This window comes from Arachis ipaensis, chromosome B8, assembly GCF_059453495.1.
Source record: "Arachis ipaensis isolate K30076 ecotype BB chromosome B8, ASM5945349v1, whole genome shotgun sequence".
Taxonomy (NCBI): Eukaryota; Viridiplantae; Streptophyta; class Magnoliopsida; order Fabales; family Fabaceae; genus Arachis; species Arachis ipaensis.
In genome coordinates this window covers 119,109,070-119,129,644 of record NC_142443.1, presented here as the reverse complement: position 1 = coordinate 119,129,644, position 20,575 = coordinate 119,109,070, and positions in this window count along the sequence as shown.

The following is a 20,575-nucleotide window of genomic DNA, read 5'->3' as shown; positions in this document are numbered from 1 at the left end:
GAAGTAGAAATGGCGAGTGGCGCGCGACATCCACCTTCGTAGATCTGCTGGCATCGACGTTGAGGAGTAGCGGCGAGGACCGAACGACGAGGAGCAGCGGCAAGGAGCGAACGACGAGGAGCAGCGGCAGCAGATTCCCTTCCCCTCTCCTTCCCCACCTTCCCTTCCCTCTCTTCTTCCCTGAAACCCCCCAGCGTGATTCCCTTCCCAAGCACTTTAACTCGTTTTCTTTGTTTTTTTTTATTTTTTTTAATTAGGGGTACTTTGGTAATAAAAATTAAAATTTTAGTAAAAAGGACGATTTTAAAACTAAGTTAAACCTTACGGACGATTTTGTAAGTAAAAAAAGATGGGGACGGAAAAAATTTTCAGTTCTTATTTTAGGGACAAAAATTATACTTAACCCTAAAATAAACTAATTAGATTTCATTTGTTTTAGGCCTAATCATAGTTAGAGTTGAGGAAGGTAAAAAAAATACTAATAATATAAATACTGTTTATTTTTAATACTCAATAATAAAAAATATAAAAATTAAAACTAATATTATTCCATACAAAATAATAAAACATATTATACTCAAAATATATTCAATTAGTATTTGTTTTCATAATTTATCGATTACGTTATGAAAAATATAGTTATTAAAAAAATTAAAATGAACTTACACACTATTATAATATGTCTTTTTTTTTTCAAAAAGTCCAAAAAAATATTTGTAGATACTGAAAAAATTTGCGTTTTCTAAAGAGAAAATAAAACAGGGGACGGGCATTTCTTTTAACGGGAGTGAGGAATGGGAAAGGAGCCCGCCATGCTCTTTCTGAGTATCCATTACCATACTTAATTAGCAACAGAGATCTAATCTAAGCCAATTTGAAAGGGGATACGCGGATTTCATCTACATTGGGATTTAAGGTAATGAACCTAAGTCGAATTTGGGACCCTAACAATGCGTTTAGATTAATCTTGCTTTCTTTTGAGTCAATGTTATAACAATATTATACTATTAAATATTATATATACAAAAGTTTGATATATTTACAAGATAATTTTTTATTGAAATTAAGAAAATTTGTTAAGTATTTTTTCTTTTAGTTTTTAAATATTATTTACTAATATAACGAAAAAGTAAAAATAATCATAATCACTCACATAATTAAAATAGATAATTCTAAATATACATGACACTATATGTATAAAAAATTATTATATATGATAAATATTTTTTTATTTTTTGTACTGACTATTTATATGATTTATTGCATATTTTTTTCTTAATATTTAATAAATTTACGATACAAGATATTATTTATTTTATTTAATATACAAAATAAGTAATTTAAGTCATCATCTAGGATAATAAGTATAATAGTACAAATATTTACTTACTTATTAGTATTGAAAAAAATATATAAATAGTATAAATTAATATTTTTAGTAGAAAAATAGTAATAAGTTAATTATATAATTTTAAAAAATGTAAATAATTTTTTAAATAATAATAAAAAATAATATTACTATTTTCACATATTACAAAGTTTATAAAAAATTTTTTAACAATAAATTATACATTAGCCCTATCAAAAAATAAATAATTAATACATTAGATATTTTTATTTACATACTAATATATATTATTGATTATTAAGTTATAATTAATTTCTAACCTAATTTTTGGTAATTAAAATTTAAATAATCGAAATTATTAAATTTTATATATTTTGCACCTAATTTATTTTATTGTTATTGAAATTAAAAACATGATGAGTTGTTAATTAATTCTAAATTCAAATTTGGGTAAGAAAAAAAATAATTTTAAATTTATCTCACTAATCATAATTAATTTTAAGATAAGAAATTACTGTATATATCATATTGTAGAATAGTGTGGTCATTTGTTATTCTTTAATGGCAAATATTGTCGAATAAAATGTAAGAATTAAAAGAAAATGTATTTACCAATTTAGAAAATACTAATTTATTTTTCAATCAAATGAATTATTTTATTGAATAACAAAAGTTGTTATTGATTTTTTTTCACATTAACTAATACTCAACAGTGATGTCCTGTTAATATTACAAAAAAATATTAATTAATATAATAGCTTTTGTAACGATACAAGTCTATAAGTTTGAAAACTTAAAAATCATGTTATAAAATATGATTATTTTGACTTCAAAAATGAATACGATACCAATAAATAAAATTGTCTTAAGTAAATTTTAACAAAGATAAATCTTCATAAGTATTGCTAGCAATGAGAAATTGTTTTGCTTAAAGACAAATACTATTTTTTTTAATAGATTTTCTAATTCTGCAGGTCGATGACTAATCCACCATGTATTGATGTTTTATTCATTAAGGATTTACCACTGACAAATGAATTGTTACACACAAGATGGAATTTGAATCACAAATACTTACTTAAGTAGACAAATGAGATAATGGCTCTCAACTAACTCAAATTGATTAAAAATACTAATTATTTTTAATATTTTAAATTATAAAATATTTATAGTAATAATTATTATATATTTTTTGTTTAAATTTTTAAGAAAAATTTTTATATAATTTTATGTGTTATCCTGTTCTTTTCCACAAAAATATACACTAGTTAATTAATTAATTGTGATAATAAATAAGTTCAAAAGAAAAGAAAAAAAAAGACCTTCCGATAATTAAATAAATGCATAAGTCAATTAGTCATTGACTTACAAAAGAAAAAAAAAACAAAAAAAAGAAGGATTAGAAAGGATTAAAAAATTATAAATGTAATTATTAAATTTCTAAACACAGTGCACTAAGCCTAAAACACCGCCCCCTGACAACCTATATAAGAATGCGAAACTCTTCTCAACTTCACTCCTCAATTGCACTTCCTACGTTGGTTGTGATTTCTCAATAAGCGGTTATTGTTCCTCTTAAATTTGGTTTTCTGTGGTACTATTGTTCTTTATTTTCTCTTCTTTCCCAATTGCTGGGTTCTTTCTTTCTCTGCTATAACTTTGAATAATGGGAACGGAGTAATGGGATCAAGGCTCTACTGTGGGTGAATTTCAGAGGCTCGGTGCAATAAATTTCTACGGTAAATGCGAGGGGAATTGTTGGTGCTTTTGCAAAATCTGATTGATTAGGGTTTTAAAGAATGTATGAATCAACGATGGTGAGTGAAAAAACTTTATTATCTGCACGTTTCAGTAATGGGGATGATTTCCCCCTTTTTGTTGTTGGTTCTCTTTATAAAGATGCCCCCCTCCTTTCTCTTTCCCCTCCCCCGAAAATCTTTTGCATTTTGGTGCTTAACGTCGGAATCCATTGTAAAGATGGCTTTTTTTGTGAAAGAAAAGAAAAAGGGTTTGCTTTTTTATTATGTTGTTACTTCTTGGTTATCGTGGAAATGAATTGGTTTTGGACAAGTTGGTTTTTCTGTGATTGAATTACAGACAATTGAGTTTTGCCATTTGATAGTTCTGGGATGCACTATTTTCTCTCTTCTGGACTTTGAATTTATTTCAATTCTACCTTGCATAATGTATGTTTGAGCCTTTTGGAAAAAGAATTTGTCGCAGAATGATATATGATTGACTTTTACAGCATGACAAACTTAGTAGCAGAATTTTTTTCAATTCTTTTGCGATGATTTTTTTTTAATGTGTGGATCATATAACATGTTGTCCCTTGAAAAGTTGTGTAATGATTTGTTGATGATAAAATTGTGTGATAATGTCCATGATGCTTATGATCCTAGAAAACTGAAATGTGTTGAAGGGTAATATAGTTGGCTTTTTCTGTCCAATTATATTGAAAGGTAACCATATATGTGGCCCTATGAATTGTGATGAAGGATTTTAGTCCTTATGACCCGATAAAATCATTTTGATGAAGGATTTTAGTCCCTTTGATGTGATAGAATTGGATAAGATGATATGCGTGGCCCTACGAAATTGAATTGTGGCAAAGTATCTTAGTCCCTATGACTCGAGAAAATCGGATACAATAATTTGTGGTCCTATGAAATTGAATTATGATGAAGGATCATAGTCCCTATGACCCGAAAAACTCAGATATAATGATGTGTGGCCCTATGAAATTGAATTGTGGCAAAGTATCTTAGTCCCTATGACTCAAGAAAATCGGATACAATAATTTGTGGTCCTATGAAATTGAATTGTGATGAAGGATCATAGTCCCTATGACCCAAAAAACTCGGATATAATGATGCGTGGCCCTATGAAATTGAATTGTGGCAAAGGATCTTAGTGGCTATGATCCGACCTGAAAATATCGGATACAATGATGTGTGGCCCTATGAAGTTGAATTGTGGTAAAGGATCTTAGTCCCTATGACATGACTATATTGGATATGATGATATGATTGACCCTTATGTTGCAAAATGATGTTATTTGGCTTTTTTTGACCCATGAATATTGAAGTTTGATAGTAAACCCTATGACCTTAAAATTTGGCGAAGGGTTTCTGGCTCCAAATGTGGTGAAGGATCTCTTGTGTCCAAAATACTATTTTTTTTCTCTCTGATGTTTCTTGTTCATGCTTTGAAATTTATCAGAAAGAGTGAACAGTAAAATCTGATTTTTCTTACCGTAAGTAGCTTTGCTCAAGCTGCTCAAGCATTGAAAGATGAGATAATTATTTTGTCGAAAATATTAGACAAACAGAAAATAATTGAGTGACTGAATTCATTGTCAATTTGTGTTTTACAAAATTGTGTGCAAATCGTTGCTCTTATGGAATATATTCATGTCCAAAAAAGAGAAGGTTTGCTTTCGATTATTGGTGTTATTTTTTTATTATCTTAGGGATGAGTTAGTTTTGGAAAGGTTGGTTTTTCTTCATTTTCCCAACTATTTTTCTGTTATTAAGGATAGTTGAGTTTTGCCATTTGATAGTTCTAGGGATGGACTGTTTTCTCTGTTATTTTTATGATTTGGATGCGACTCTGGACTTTGAATTTATTTTAATTCTACCTTGCACAATGTATGTTTGAGCGTTTGTGAAATGCATTTGTTGCAGAATGATATAGGACTAACTTTTACATCATGACAAACTTAGTTGCAGAGTTGTTTCAATTCTTTTGCGACGATTTTTATTATTATATGGATTAAATAAGATGTACCTCGAAAAAGTTGTGTACTGATTTGTTGATGGTAAAATTGTGTGATAATGTTTATGATGCTTATGATCCTAGAAAAATAAATGTGTGGAAGGGTAATTTGGTTGGCTTTTTCTGTCCAATCACATTGAAAAGTAATGACATATGTGACCCTATGATGAAGGATCTTAGTCCTTATGACCGGATAAAATTGGAATGATGATATATGTGGCCCTGCGAGATTGGATTGTGACGAAGGATCATAGTTCATACATGATTATATATGTGGCCTTATGGAGTTGAATTGTGACGAAGGATCTTAGTCCCCATGACCTGATAAAATCCGATACAATGATGTGTGGCCCTACGAAATGAAATTGTGATCAAGGGTCCCTATGACCCAAAAAAAAATCAGATATGATGAAGTTTGACGGTATATGTTATTTGGCTTGTTTGACCTATGAACATTGAAGTTTGATGGTTTAATTGACCTTATGACGTTGAAATATGGTGAAGGATCGTTTGGCCCCAATGTGGTTGAAATGCGGTGAGGGATCTCTTGGCTCTAAAATAGAGTTTTCTTTCTCTGATGTGTTCTTGTTCATGTTTTGAAATTTATTAGAATATTGAACCGTGAAATCTGGCTTTTCTCACTACAAGTAACTTTGCATATATAAAGCTGCTCAAGAATTGAAAGATGTTATATATAAACAGAAAATAATTGAGTGATTGAATTCATTATCAATTTGTGATGGACTTTTACAGCTTGGCAACTTAGTTGCAGAGTCATTTCAATTCTTTTGTGATGTTTTTTCTGTTCACTTACTAGTACATCAAATTAAAATTTTGTCCGTTGAAAATAATTGTGCAATGATTTGTTTTGATGGTAAAATTGTGGGATCATGTTTGTTATTCTTGTGAGCCTAGAAAAATGAAATGTGTGGAAGAGTAATATGTTTGTCCTATATGACTGCAAAATAAAATTGTAGCGATGTATGATATATCTGGCTTTTTCTATCCAACAATATTGAGATGTAATAATATATGTGGCCTTGTGAAATTGAATTGTGATGAAGGATATTAGTCCCTATGAGTCTATAAAATTGGATATGCTTGACACTTACTTTGTGAAATGATGTCATGTGTTATTTTTTACTCTAGAATATTGAAGTTTGATGGTATAGTTGATGATATGAAGTTGAAATGGTGAAGGATCTCCTGGTTCCACAATAGAGTTTTCTTTCTCTATTAGCTCAATATGAAATTTATCAAATCTGGTTTTTCTCATGCTTGAAATTTATTCGCACTGGAATCTGGTTTTTCTCAGGCAATATAGGCTATTACTTGCTTCGAGAATTGAAAGATGTCATAGATATGAGTGATTGAATTTATTGTCAATTTGTGTTGCACAAAAAAAAAAGTATAGAACACATACTCTTTGAATTTGTCATTCTAATTCTCTATACTAATCTATTATAACATGTATGCTAATCTATGTGAATCAGTCTCATTTTGAGATTCTTAATCAATCTCAACTCAAGGGAGATGCGAGTTGGTGGAATACATGTTCACTGCAAGGAATTGTGAGACCTCCTATGGGATGATCATATCCACCTCCCATGAGATGATCATATCCGAACTCTTCCTCAACTTCACTCAACTCTTAGAGTGAAGCTTGGTTCAAATATGAAATGGGAATCACATAACGCTTTTGATTATCTACGACGTACATTGCAAGATAACCCTTTGGGACTTGTACGGATTTTGAAATTGCTTGCTTAGCTGAGAATGATGCCTTTCCCCATTTTTCTTGTGTATGTAGGGAATGGAAAGAGGAAGGGAAATTGAGAAATTAATTCTCACCTTTACGGCTTTACAAACACAATTGTTCTGAACGAGAAATTGAGAATTGAAACCCTAATTAGAAAGAGTGACTGGCTGGTAGCTAGCTAGTTTCTTTCCCACAGGTAGTGGCGATAGGTCTCATTTAGACTCAGGTCCTACACACCACTCAGCGTGATGCCGTGAATTTAGGGGTAAAAGGAAAATCTTGGAGCACTTGCCGTAATCCCAAAAGCAAAGCAAAAATGGAAGGGCAGTAATGGTGGAGGCTCAGGTTCTCCTTTAGGAACGCAACCATAGTGGTGTGCTTCATTAACGTAATCACTGCACTCTTCTTGCTCCATGGATTCCTCACTTCTTCCAACATCCGCAACAAACTCTCCTCACCTAATTCCAACCCAGGCTAGTTTCTCTTTCTTAAATTCGGTTGTCTTGTGGAATATTGTAGCGTTTTAAATTCGATTGGATCGTAGTTATTGCTTAATTTTGTGGAATATTGCATAGATTTAATTTCTTGACCCAATGGATATTGCATAATTTCCATATTCTTATGAATTTGACATTTTCTTTTAAATAGTTACGGATATTTTTTTCTTTTTCTTTTTTAATTTGAGTTTTTTTTTTCTGAATCCGGGCTCTCTACTTTTATCTTAATTCTTAAATGATTTGAGAATTTTATATTTGGTGTTTATAACTCGGTTGATTGACGAATGGTCCAATGGCAAATTTGGAATACGAACTTTATTGGAAAAGTGTTGCCGTTCTATTATTTGGTTGCTGTCCGCGATATGATGTGAGTTTTGATCAATAATTCATCTCAATTGATAATATTTGAACATTCAAAATAAGAACAAGATCTTACAGAGAAAAAATAGAGTTTTAATATGTAGTTTTCAGTACCGTGTATGATACGTTGTTCAAAGAGGGTTGCTCCATTTTCCTCTTATCAGCTATGAGGGTTGCATTGTAGGTCATCCTGGACAATAGCGTTGTACAAAAGGTGTGACTTCCAAAATTTGTAATTAGACTCTTATTATGGTGGTTGGAAATACAATTTACCACTTCATTCTATATGCAAGCCAGACCTCTCTCCTAACCTTTGCTTTATTTTCTTCTCACAATCCGGAAATGAATCTTTTTCAGCTAATCCAAGTCTTATGAATCAGTGTTACGTATTAAGTTTATTCCACATATTGTTGACTGCCTTGCGATGGCCAAAAAATTTAAAATTTATTTGCATCTTCTGCATCCATTGGATACACTTATCAGGAATAAAGTACGGAAAATTACTATAGCTAGGAATTAAAAATGGTACATGTCTTATCAATCCATTTAAAATTATAAGATGTGGTGCATGCTGTAATTTTATTTATTTATTTTTTTCTGGTGTGAGCATACTGCAATTTAATTTTATGGTTGTCCTGTTTTATACTTATACTTAGCAGACTTGTTATTAAACATAGTTGTTGTCATGAATCAAAATGTCTCAAAATCTTTAGCTATTTGATATGAATGGTGGAAATGCTCTCTCAAACAATCCCTTTAATTGTGGATGTAGAGTTCACATTCCACATTCTTGCAATGAAGTTGTATGAGCCCTGTGTAATAATTGGCAGAAGGATACTCTAACTGGAATAAAAATTGGCAGAAATACCAAGGGAGTTTTACTATTTCTCAAGCATGGAAAATTTTGGCATCTTATATTGTACGTTGACTCTAATTATGAAACGCTCATATAATTTTCACTTATAAATTGCAGCTTAATTGAGTTATATTAAGGAATCTGAGGAGATTCGTCTTGCTATGTTACCATTGGAGTTGATAAAGAGAGTGAGTTTCAAATTGGTTTTGTTTATTTATCGTGTTTCTTGCTAAATAGTATTTTCTGTTCATAACTTGTTTCCAGGATGTCCAAATTAGGAATGTTATTTGAAAATAATTATTTTCCTAACACATTTGAATATTTGATTTGATTTCTAGAACAAACATTATACTTCATTTTTTGTTAAATATTCATCCTTAGCGACAACATTGTCAACCTTAAAGGGGTCATTTTTCAAGTCATTCAAGAAGCACTTTCCTTATAGTTGTTTCTCAGGGTACTGGACTTTATTAAGCAACTTGCCATATCTGTATTTCTTCAGCCATATTTTTCAGGGTTTCGCTTCATTGCTGAGAGGATGTGAATTTGAAAGGAGGAATGTAATACTGTCCCATAGCATGACGCTATATTGTCATTCTACTGCCTCATGAAAAACTAAACCTGTATTTTTCTCCTGGACAAAGTCTGGTCACTGGAAGAGAAATTGTGGAGTTGTAGTTCTGCAGCTTGTCATGTGAAATCCTCATTGATGTTAATCAAATACTCAGATCTCCAATTTGTCCCTTTTTATCCGAATCTAGATTGAAAAGTCAAACTTTATCCATAATTACGTGTGGCCATGGGGTATTTCAAGATAAGTGTTATAATTAACTTTTTCAACATGGCTACAAGTTCACACACAAGAATCCCCATCCTCTTAAGCTTTTTCATTTTTGCATTTTGCAGTTTGGATTTTACCATTAAAAAATTGGCAGTACTAATGCTTTCATGTTTAAGTTATAACTTAAAATTTACCTTAAAAAATTGGCAAATAAGATTTATTAAACTTTTGAGTGGGCGAATATTTGTTACTCAATGCTGCAAAAGTGTCATTTGACTTCCTTTGAGGGGCTGATAACGGGTCAGAAATGTTTTATTCAATGACCGGAGGTTCGGTTATGCTGAATTTTACACGAATGATTTCTCTGTGACTGTGAATGTCTTCCTTCATAGGTGAGAGAGATTGAGCAGGATGTATACACTGAATTAGAAACAGCCCAGAAGAAAGACTCGAAGCAGACTGTTGCAGTTGATCTGTCTAAAAGGTTAAAAGATATCCGTTCCTTAAATGACGCCGCCAGCCTGAAAGGTATCTCTCTTTTCTCCTTGTAAATCTACTTTGATTTCTACTTTATTATATGTGCACATGTTCAAAGATCAAACTCCGAATATGTGATGCTCATCACTTCTCTGTTGTCAGAAAAATATAAATGGAGTTGAAGTGTATCCATGGAGTCTTTATTTCATTGTATTTGGATTGTCATTACCAACATGACATATGCATGAAGGTCTTTTATTGATTCAGTAAAGCTTATACGGTTAGGAATAATAAATTCCTTGTAGGCTTATACATATTTACTGTTAAACAAATGATCAGTTACTCAGTTTCTACAATTTAGTGCATTCTTTTTCTTTTGACATGGATTTGGCTAGACATGCATCTTCTGCCAGAAGTATTTTGAATCTTGTACTCAATAAATCCCAACAATTTTTTCTCATTTGCATAAAGTCCCATTTGGTAATAGTCTTAGGATACAAAACATGGAGATATTGAGACAGTAGAGATGAAAAAAATATGTCTCTATTGCTCCCATGTTTTCAGTGATCAGAGAATACATAGACACATCTTGGAACAAAAATATTTTTGTTTCTCCTTCTCAAGTTTTACAGTCTCCACCTGAGCTTCAGTGTGCTTGCTGTGCTGGCTCTGTTACAAAGACAGCCAATGGTGCCTTTGTTATCATTCCAAAATGCTGATTTCATTTATATGTCTTCACTCTAGCTGATTGCCTACTGAACCAACAAACTTGTACCTACAATTCAAGACATGCACCATTCTGATTGCTAGTTTTTATAGTTGTGCTCTCTATTTATTTTCAATATGATCAAACCAAAAGTAGACCTATCATTTCCTAAATTGTCATGATTTAGTCGTTACAAATCTATTATCATGTGTATGTCGGTGTTTTTTTTGTTCTTTTCGCTCGTTTCGCACGTGTGCGTATGTATTTTTTTTGTGTTTTGTTCGTTTCGGACGTGTGTTTTTCACTTGGTTCGCACGTGTGTGTATTTTTCTTTGTGCTTTTTCACTCTTTTTGTACGTGTTCGTGTTTTTCGCTCATTTTGCACGTGTGCGTGTTTTTCGCTCGTTTCTCACGTGTGTTTGGTTTTTTTATTTATTGCGTTTTTTCACTCATTTGGCGCATGTGTTATTTTGTGCTTTTCGCTTGTTTCGCACGTGTATTTTTTTAATCTTTTATTGTGTTTCTTCGCTCGTTTCGCACATGCGGGTATTTTTCCTTTGTTTTGTATGGGGGTGTGTTTTTTGCTCGTTTCGCACGTGTGTGTGTTTTTCGCTCGTTTTTCACATGTGTTTGTTTTTTTATTTATTTTTTTCGCACGTGTGTGTGTTTGTGTTTTTCGTTTGATTCGTACGTGTGTGTTTTTTTATTTTTTATTTTTCTTGTGTTTTTCACTCGTTTCGCATGTGTTTTTCGCTCGTGTCGCACGCGTGTGTGTGTTTTTTGTGATTTTTGCTCGTTACGCACGTGTGCATGTTTTTCGATCGTTATGTAGTTATATGTGTTTTTCGTTTGTTTTGCACAAGTGTGTATTTGTTTTTGTGTTTTTCGCTCGTTTCACACGCGTGCGTTTTTTTTCACTCGTTTCGCACGTGTTCGTGTTTTTTGCACGTGTGTGGGTTTTTTTCGCTCGTTTTGCACATGTGGGTGTTTTTTATCCTTTCGCATGTGTTTTTTTTTGCTGGTTTCGCACATGTGCGTGTTTTTTGCTTGTTTCGCACGTATGTTTTTTTTGTGTTTTTGCTCATTTCGGACGTGTGGTTTTTGCTCGTTTCACATGTGTGTTTTTCTTTGTGCAATCTCACTCTTTTTGCATGTGTTCGTGTTTTTCACTCGTTTCGCACGTGTGTTTTTCGTTCATTTCGCACGTCTTTGTTTTTCTTAGTGTTTTTGCTCGTTTCACACGTGATTTTTTTTTGTATTTTTGGCTTGTTTCGCACATGTGTATGTTTTTTAAATTTTATTTTTTTTGCTTTTTCGCTCGTTTCGCACGTATGCGTGTTTTTTGCTCTTTCGCACGTGTATTTTTTGCTCATTTCGTATGTATGCGTGTATTTTTATTTTTTTTGTGTTTTTCGCTCGTTTTGCACGTGTGCGCGTTTTACGCGCGTTTCGTATACGTATTTGTTTTTTGCTTGTTTCGCACGTGTGTGTTTTTTTCTGTGTTTTTCGCTCGTTTCTCTCGTATGCGTGTTTTTCGCTCATCTCGCACGTGTGTGTTTTTCGCTCATTTCGCCTTTGTGCGTGTTTTTCGCTCGTTTCACACTTGCGTGTTTGTTTTTTATTTATTATTTTTGGATTTTTCGCTCGTTTCACACGTGTGTGTGTGTTTCTTGTGTTTTTCATTGGTTTCACACGTGTGTGTTTTTTTTCTATCATTATTTTTGTATTTTTCCCTCGTTTCGCACGTAGGCGTGTTTTTTGCTCGTTTAGCACATATGTGTGTTTTTCGCTCGTTTTGCACGTGTGTGAGTGTGTGTTTCTTGTGTTTTTCGTTAATTTCACACGTGTGTTTTTTTTATTCTATCTTTATTTTTTGTATTTTTTGCTCTTTTCGCACGTATGTGTGTTTTTCGCTCGTTTCGCACGTGTGTAATTTTTGCTTGTTTCGCATTTGTGTATTTTTTTTGTATTTTTCGCTCATGTACGTATTTTTTGCTAGTTTGGCACGTGTTTGTATTTTGTGTTTTTCCCTCGTTTCCGACGTGTATGTGTCTGTGTATTTTTTTGGTGTTTTTTGCAAGTTTGACACGCGTGTGTTTTTCGCTTATTTTGCATGTGTGTGTGTGTGTTTTTTTTGTTTTTGCTCTGTTTTGCACGAGTGCGTGTTTTACGATCGTTTCGTTTACGTATTTGTGTTTTTTGCTCGTTTCACTCGTATGCGTGTTTTTCGCTCATCTCGTACGTGTTTTTTTCGCTCGTTTTGCACGTGTGTGTTTTTTGCTTGTTTTGCACGTACGTGTTTTTTTTTGTGTTTTTCGCCTATTTCGCACGTGTTCGTATTTTTCGCTCGTTTCGCATGTGTTCGTATTTTCGCTATTTCGCACTTGTCTGTGGTTTTTTTTTTGTGTTTTTTCCTCGTTTTGCATGTGTATGTGTGTGTGTTTTTTGGTGTGTTTTGCTAGTTTAACACGTGTGTGTTTTTCGCTTGTTTCACATTGGTGTGTGCATTTTTTCTTTGTTTTTCGCTCGTTTCGCAGGTGTGTTTTTTGTGTGTTTTTGGCTCGTTTCGCGCGTGTAAGTGTTTTTCGCTCGTTTTGCACGTGTTTGTTTTTTATTTATTTTTATGTTTTTTCGGTCGTTTTGCACGTGTGTTTGTTTTTTACCGTTTCACGCGTGTTTGTGTTTTTTTCTGCTGGTTTCGCACACGTGCGTGTTTTTCGTTCGTTTTGCACGCGTGTTTGTGTGATTTTTCATTTTTGTGTTTTCGCTTGTTTCGCAAGTGTGTGTGTTTTTCGCACGTTTTGCACCTGTGTGTTTTTCATTGTTTCGCACGTGTGTGCTTTTTTTTTATTTTTTTGTTTATCGCTGGTTTCACACATGTGCGTGTTTTTCGCTCGTTTCGCACGTGTATTTTTCGCTCATTTCGCATGCATGAGGGTGTGTTTTTATGTTTCTGTGTTTTTCGCTTGTTTCGCACGGGGGTGCGTGGTTTTTTTGTATTTTTCGCTCGTTTCACGCGTGAGTGTTTTTCGCTCGTTTCTCGCGCGTGTTTTTTTATTTATTTTTGTTATCTTCTTCGCTCATTTCGCACGGGCGTATGTGTTTTATTTGTATTTTTCGCTCGTTTTGCATGTGTGTGTTTTTTGCTGTTTCGCATGTGTGTGTGTTTTTTTATTTTTTTGTTTTTCGCTTGTTTCGTACGTATGCGTGTATAGTTTCACACATGTGCTTGTTTTTCGCTCGTTTCGCACGTGTTTTTTGCTCGTTTTGCACGTGTGTGTTTTTCGCTCGTCTCGCACGCGCGCTCGCGCGTGTGTTTTCATTTTTGTGTTTTTGGTTTGCTTCACATGTGTGTGTTTTTCGCTCGTTTAGCACCTGTGTGCGCGCCTTTTTGTGTTTTTCGCTCATTTCGCCGTGTGCGTGTTTTTCGCTCGTTTCACACTTGTGTGTTTGTTTTTTTATTTATTTCTTGTGTGTTTTTCTCTCGTTTCACACGCATGTGTGTTTTTTGCGTTTTTCTTTCGTTTTGCACATGTGTGTGTTTTTCGCTCGTTTCGCAAGTGTGTGTATATGTGTTTTTTTATTTTTTTGTGTGTTTTTTGCTCGTTTCGCACCTGTGTGTTTTTTTATCGTTTTGCACGTGTGTTTTTTTATTTTTTGTTTATTACTGGTTTCGCACATGTGCGTGTTTTTTGCTCGTTCGCACGTGTGTGTATTTTTTGCTCGTTTTGTACGCATGTCGGTGTGTTTTTTCATTTTTGTGTTTTTCGCTCGTTGCGCACGGGGTGTGTGATTTTTTATTTGTGTATTTCGCTCGTTTCGCGCATGTGAGTGTTTTTGCTCGTTTCTCACATGTGTTTTTTTATTCCAAAATGCTGATTTCATTTATATGTCTTCACTCTAGCTGATTGCTTACTGAACCAACAAACTTGGACATACAATTCAAGACATGTGTATGTGTTTTGTTTGTATTTTTCGCTCGTTTTGCACGTATGTGTGTTTTTCGCTCGTTTCGCATGTGTGTATGTGTGTTTTATATTTTTTTTTGTGTTTTTCGCTCGTTTCGTACGTATGCGTGTTTTTCGATCGTTTCGCACGTGTGCTTGTTTTTTGCTCGTTTTGCACGTGTGTTTTTCACTCATTTTGCACGTGTGTGTTTTTCGCTCGTTTCGTACGCGTGCGTGTGTTTTTCATTTTTTCATTTTTGGTTTCTTTCGCATGTGTGTATTTTTCGCTCGTTTAGCACGTGTGTGTGCCTTTTTGTGTTTTTCGCTCATTTCGCTGTCTGCGTATTTTTCGCTCGTTTCACACTTATGTCTTTGTTTTTTATTTATTTGTGTGTTTTTTTGCGTTTTTCTCTCATTTCGCACGTGTGTTTGTCGCTCGTTTCGCAAGTGTGTGTGTTTTTTTTATATTTTTTTGTGTTTTTCGCTCGTTTCGCACGTGTATGTGGTTTTTTGTGTGTTTTTCGCTCGTTTCACACGTGTGTGTGTTTGTGTTTTAAGCTCGTTTCGCATGTTTGTATGTGTGTTTTTTTTATTTTTTTTTTGTGTTTTTCGCTCGTTTTGTACGTATGCGTGTATTTCGATCGTTTCGCACGTGTGCTTGTTTTTTGCTCATTCGCACGTGTGTTTTTCACTCATTCTGCACGTGTGTGTTTTTCGCTCGTTTCGTATGCGCGCGTGTGTGTTTTTCATTTTTTCATTTTTGGTTTCTTTCGCATGTGTGTATTTTTCGCTCGTTTAGCACGTGTGTGTGCCTTTTTGTGTTTTTCGCTCATTTCATCGTCTGCGTGTTTTTCGTTCGTTTCACATTTGTGTTTGTTTTTTATTTATTTTTTGTGTTTTTTGCTCGTTTCACACGTGTGTGTGCTTTCGACATTTTTGCTTGTTGGCACGTGTGTGTTTTTCGCTCGTTTCGCAAGTGTGTGTATGTGTGTGTTTTTTAATTTTTTTGTGTTTTTCGCTCGTTTCGCGCCTGTGTGTGTTTTTTATCGTTTCGCACGTGTGTGCTTTTTTTGTTTATTGCTGGTTTCGCACATGTACGTGTTTTTCGGTCGTTTCGCACGTGTGTGTATCTTTCGCTCGTTTCGCACGCATGTGGGTGTGTTTTTCGTTTCTGTGTTTTTTGCTCGTTTCGCATGGGGTGCGTGATTTTATTTTTTGTATTTTTCGATCGTTTCGCTCGTGTGAGTGTTTTTCGCTCGTTTCTCACGTGTGTATTTTTTTAATTTATTTTTGTTAACTTTTTCGCTCGTTTCGCACAAGTGTATGTGTTTTGTTTGTATTTTTCGCTCGTTTTGTACGTGTGTGTGTTTTTCGCTCGTTTCGCATGTGTGTATGTGTGTTTTTTATTTTTTTTGTGTTTTTCGCTCGTTTCGTACGTATGCGTGTATTTCGATCGTTTCACACGTGTGTTTGTTTTTTGCACATTTTGCATGTGTGTTTTTCACTCATTTTGCACGTGTGTGTTTTTTGCTCGTTTCGTACGCGCGCGTGTGTTTTTTATTTTTTCATTTTTTGTTTCTTTCGCATGTGTGTACTTTTCGCTCGTTTAGCACGTGTGTGTGCCTTTTTGTGTTTTTCGCTCATTTCGCTGTCTGCGTATTTTTCGCTCGTTTCACACTTATGTGTTTGTTTTTTTATCTATTTTTTGTGTTTTTCGCTCATTTCACAAGTGTGTGTGTGTTTTTTTGCGTTTTTCTCTCATTTCGCACGTGTGTTTTTCGCTCGTTTCGCAAGTGCGTGTGTTTTTTTTATATTTTTTTGTGTTTTTCGCTCGTTTCGCAGGTGTGTGTTGTTTTTTGTGTGTTTTTCGCTCGTTTTACACGCGTGTGTGTGTGTTTTTGTGTTTTTCGCTCGTTTCGCATGTTTGTATGTGTGTTTTTCTTATTTTTTTGTGTTTTTTGCTCGTTTTGCACGTATGCGTGTATTTCGATAGTTTCGCACGTGTGCTTGTTTTTTGCTCATTTCGCACGTGTGTTTTTCACTCATTTTGTACGTGTGTGTTTTTCGCTCGTTTCGTATGCGCGCGTGTGTGTTTTTTTCATTTTTTCATTTTTGGTTTGTTTCGCCTGTGTGTATTTTTCGCTCGTTTAGCACGTGTGTGTGCCTTTTTGTGTTTTTCGCTCATTTCGCCGTCTGCGTGTTTTTCGCTCGTTTCACATTTGTGTTTGTTTTTTATTTATTTTTTGTGTTTTTTGCTCGTTTCACACGTGTGTGTGCTTTCGACATTTTTGCTTGTTGGCACGTGTGAGTTTTTCGCTCGTTTCGCAAGTGTGTGTATGTGTGTGTTTTTTATTTTTTTTGTCTTTTTCGCTCGTTTCGCGCCTGTGTGTGTTTTTTATCGTTTCGCACGTGTGTGATTTTTTTGTTTATTGCTGGTTTCGCACATGTGCGTGTTTTTCGGTCGTTTCGCACGTGTGTGTATCTTTCGCTCGTTTCGCACGCATGTGGGTGTGTTTTTCGTTTCTGTGTTTTTCGCTCGTTTCGCATGGGGTGTGTGATTTTATTTTTTGTATTTTTCGATTGTTTCGCTCGTGTGAGTGTTTTTCGCTCGTTTCTCACGTGTGTATTTTTTTTAATTTATTTTTGTTATCTTTTTCGCTCGTTTCGCACGGGTGTATGTGTTTTGTTTGTATTTTTCGCTCGTTTTGTACGCGTGTGTGTTTTTCGCTCGTTTCGCATGTGTGTATGTGTTTTTTATTTTTTTTGTGTTTTTCGCTCGTTTCGTACGTATGCGTGTATTTCGATCGTTTCGCACGTGTGCTTGTTTTTTGCTCGTTTCGCACGTGTGTTTTTCACTCATTTTGCACGTGTGTTTTTCGCTCGTTTCGTATGCGCGCGTGTGTTTTTCAATTTTTCATTTTTGGTTTCTTTCGCATGTGTGTATTTTTTTGCTCGTTTAGCACGTGTGTGTGCCTTTTTGTGTTTTTCGCTCATTTCGCTGTCTGCGTATTTTTAGCTCGTTTCACACTTATGTGTTTGTTTTTTATTTATTTTGTGTTTTTCGCTCATTTCACACGTGTGTGTGTGTGTTTTTTTGCGTTTTTCTCTCATTTCGCACGTGTATTTTTCGCTCGTTTCGCAAGTGTGTGTTTTTTTATATTTGTTTGTGTTTTTCGCTCGTTTCGCACGTGTGTGTGGTTTTTTGTGTGTTTTTCGCTCGTTTCACACGTGTGTGTGTGTGTGTGTGTTTGTGTTTTTCGCTGGTTTCGCATGTTTGTATGTGTGTGTTTTTTTTTGTGTTTTTCGCTCGTTTCGTACGTATGCGTGTATTTCGATCATTTCGCACGTGTGCTTGTTTTTTGCTCGTTTCGCACGTGTATTTTTTTAATCTTTTATTGTGTTTTTTCGCTTGTTTCGCACATGCGGGTATTTTTCCTTCGTTTTGTATGTGGGTGCGTTTTTTGCTCGTTTCGCACGTGTGTGTGTTTTTATTTGTGTTTTTTGCTCTTTTCACATATGTGTGTTTTTCGCTCGTTTTTCACGTGTGTTTGTTTTTTATTTATTTTTTTCACACGTGTGTGTGTTTTTGTGTTTTTCGTTTGATTCGCACGTGTGTGTTTTTTTATTTTTTATTTTTCTTGTATTTTTCACTCGTTTCGCATGTGTGTTTTTCGCTCGTGTCGCACGCGTGTGTATGTGTTTTTTGTGATTTTCGCTTGTTACGCACGTGTGCATGTTTTTCGATCGTTACGCAGTTATGTGTGTTTTTCGCTCGTTTCGCACAAGTGTGTATTTGTTTTTGTGTTTTTCGCTCGTTTCACACGCGTATATTTTTCTTCGTGTTTTTTCGCTCGTTTCGCACGTGTTCGTGTTTTTCGCTCGTTTCGCACGTGTGTATTTTGTGTTTTTTACTCGTTTTGCATGTATGAGGGTTTTTTGCTCGTTTTGCACGTGTTTTTTATTATTTTTTTTATGTTTTTCGCTCGTTTCGCATGTGTGTTTTTTTTTGTATTTTTTGCTCGTTTCGCACGTGTGTGTGTTTTTTCGCTCATTTTGCAAATGTGGGTGTTTTTTATCCTTTCGCATGTGTTTTTTTTTGTTTTTTGCTGGTTTCGCACATGTGCGTGTTTTTTGCTTGTTTCGCACGTGTCTTTTTTTGTGTTTTTTTGCTCCTTTCGGACGTGTGTTTTTCGCTCGTTTCACATGTGTGTTTTTCTTTGTGCAGTCTCACTCTTTTTGCATGTGTTCGTATTTTTCGCTCGTTTCGCACGTGTGTGTTTTTCGTTCATTTCGCACGTCTTTGTTTTTCTTATGTTTGTGTTTTTGCTCGTTTCACACGTGTTTTTTCGCTGGTTTCGCACACGTGCGTGTTTTTCGTCGTTTTGCACGCATGTGTTTTTTCATTTTTGTATTTTTTGCTTGTTTCACACTTTTGTTTTTTTATTTATTTTTTTCTGTTTTTCGCTCGTTTCGCACGCGCGCGTGTGTGTTTCTTGTGTTTTTCGTTGGTTTCACACGTGTGTTTGTTTTTTTATTCTATCATTATTTTTTGTATTTTTCGCTCGTTTTGCACGTGTGCGTGTATGTTTCTTGTGTTTTTCGTTGGTTTCCATGTGTGTGTATTTTGTGTGTTATTCGCTCGTTTCGCACGTGAGTGAGTGTGTGTTTCTTGTGTTTTTCGTTGGTTTTACACGTGTGTGTGTTTTTTTATTCTATCATTATTTTTTGTATTTTTCGCTCGTTTCGCACGTGCGTATTTTCTACGCGTTTCGCACATGTGTGTTTTTATCGTTTCGCACCTGTGTGTTCTTGTGTTTTTCGCTGGTTTCGCACATGAGCTTGTTTTTCGCTCGTTTTGCACGTGTATTTTTTGCTCATTTCGCACACGCGATGTGTTTGTTTTTCATTTTTGTGTTTTTCATTTGTTTCGCACGTCTGTGTATTTTTCGCTCGTTTAGCATGTGTGTATGCTTTTTTTTTTGTGTTTTTTGCTTATTTCGCCGTGTGCGTGTTTTTCACTCGTTTCACATTTGTGTTTGTTTTTTATTTATTTTTTATGTTTTTCGCTCGTTTCACACGTGTGTGTGCTTTCGACATTTTTGCTCGTTGGCACGTGTGTGTTTTTCGCTCGTTCGCAAGTGTGTGTATGTGTGTATTTTTTATTTTTTTTTGTGTTTTTCGCTCGTTTCGCACCTGTGTGTGTTTTTTATCGTTTCGCACGTGTGTGCTTTTTTTGTTTATTGCTAGTTTCGCACATGTGCGTATTTTTCGGTCGTTTCGCACGTGTGTGTATCTTTCGCTCGTCTCGCACGCATGTGGGTGTGTTTTTCGTTTTTGTGTTTTTCGCTCGTTTCGCATGGGGTGTGTGATTTTATTTTTTGTATTTTTCGATCGTTTCGCTCGTGTGAGTATTTTTCGCTCGTTTCTCACGTGTGTGTTTTTTTAATTTATTTTTGTTATCTTTTTCGCTCAATTTGCACAGGTGTATGTGTTTTGTTTGTTTTTTTCGCTCGTTTTGCACGTGTGTGTGTTTTTCGCTCGTTTCGCATGTATGTATGTGTGTTTTTTATTTTTTTTGTATTTTTCGCTCGTTTCGTACGTATGCGTGTATTTCTATCGTTTCGCACGTGTGCTTGTTTTTTGCTCGTTTCGCACGTGTGTTTTTCACTCATTTTGCACGTGTGTGTTTTTCGCTAATTTTCGTACGCGCGCGCGTGTGTTTTTTTCATTTTTTCATTTTTGGTTTCTTTCGCATGTGTGTATTTCTCGCTCGTTTAGCACGTGTGTGTGCCTTTTTGTGTTTTTCGCTCATTTCGCCGTTTGCGTGTTTTTCGCTCGTTTCACACTTGTGTGTTTGTTTTTTATTTATTTTTTGTGTTTTTCTCTCATTTCATACGTGTGTGTGTTTTTTTTGCGTTTTTCGCTCGTTTCGCACGTGTCTTTTTCGCTCGTTTCGCAAGTGTGTGTGTGTTTTTTTATTTTGTTGTGTTTTTCGCTCGTTTCGCAAGTGTGTGTGTGTTTTTTTATTTTGTTGTGTTTTTCGCTCGTTTCCCACGTGTGTGTGGTT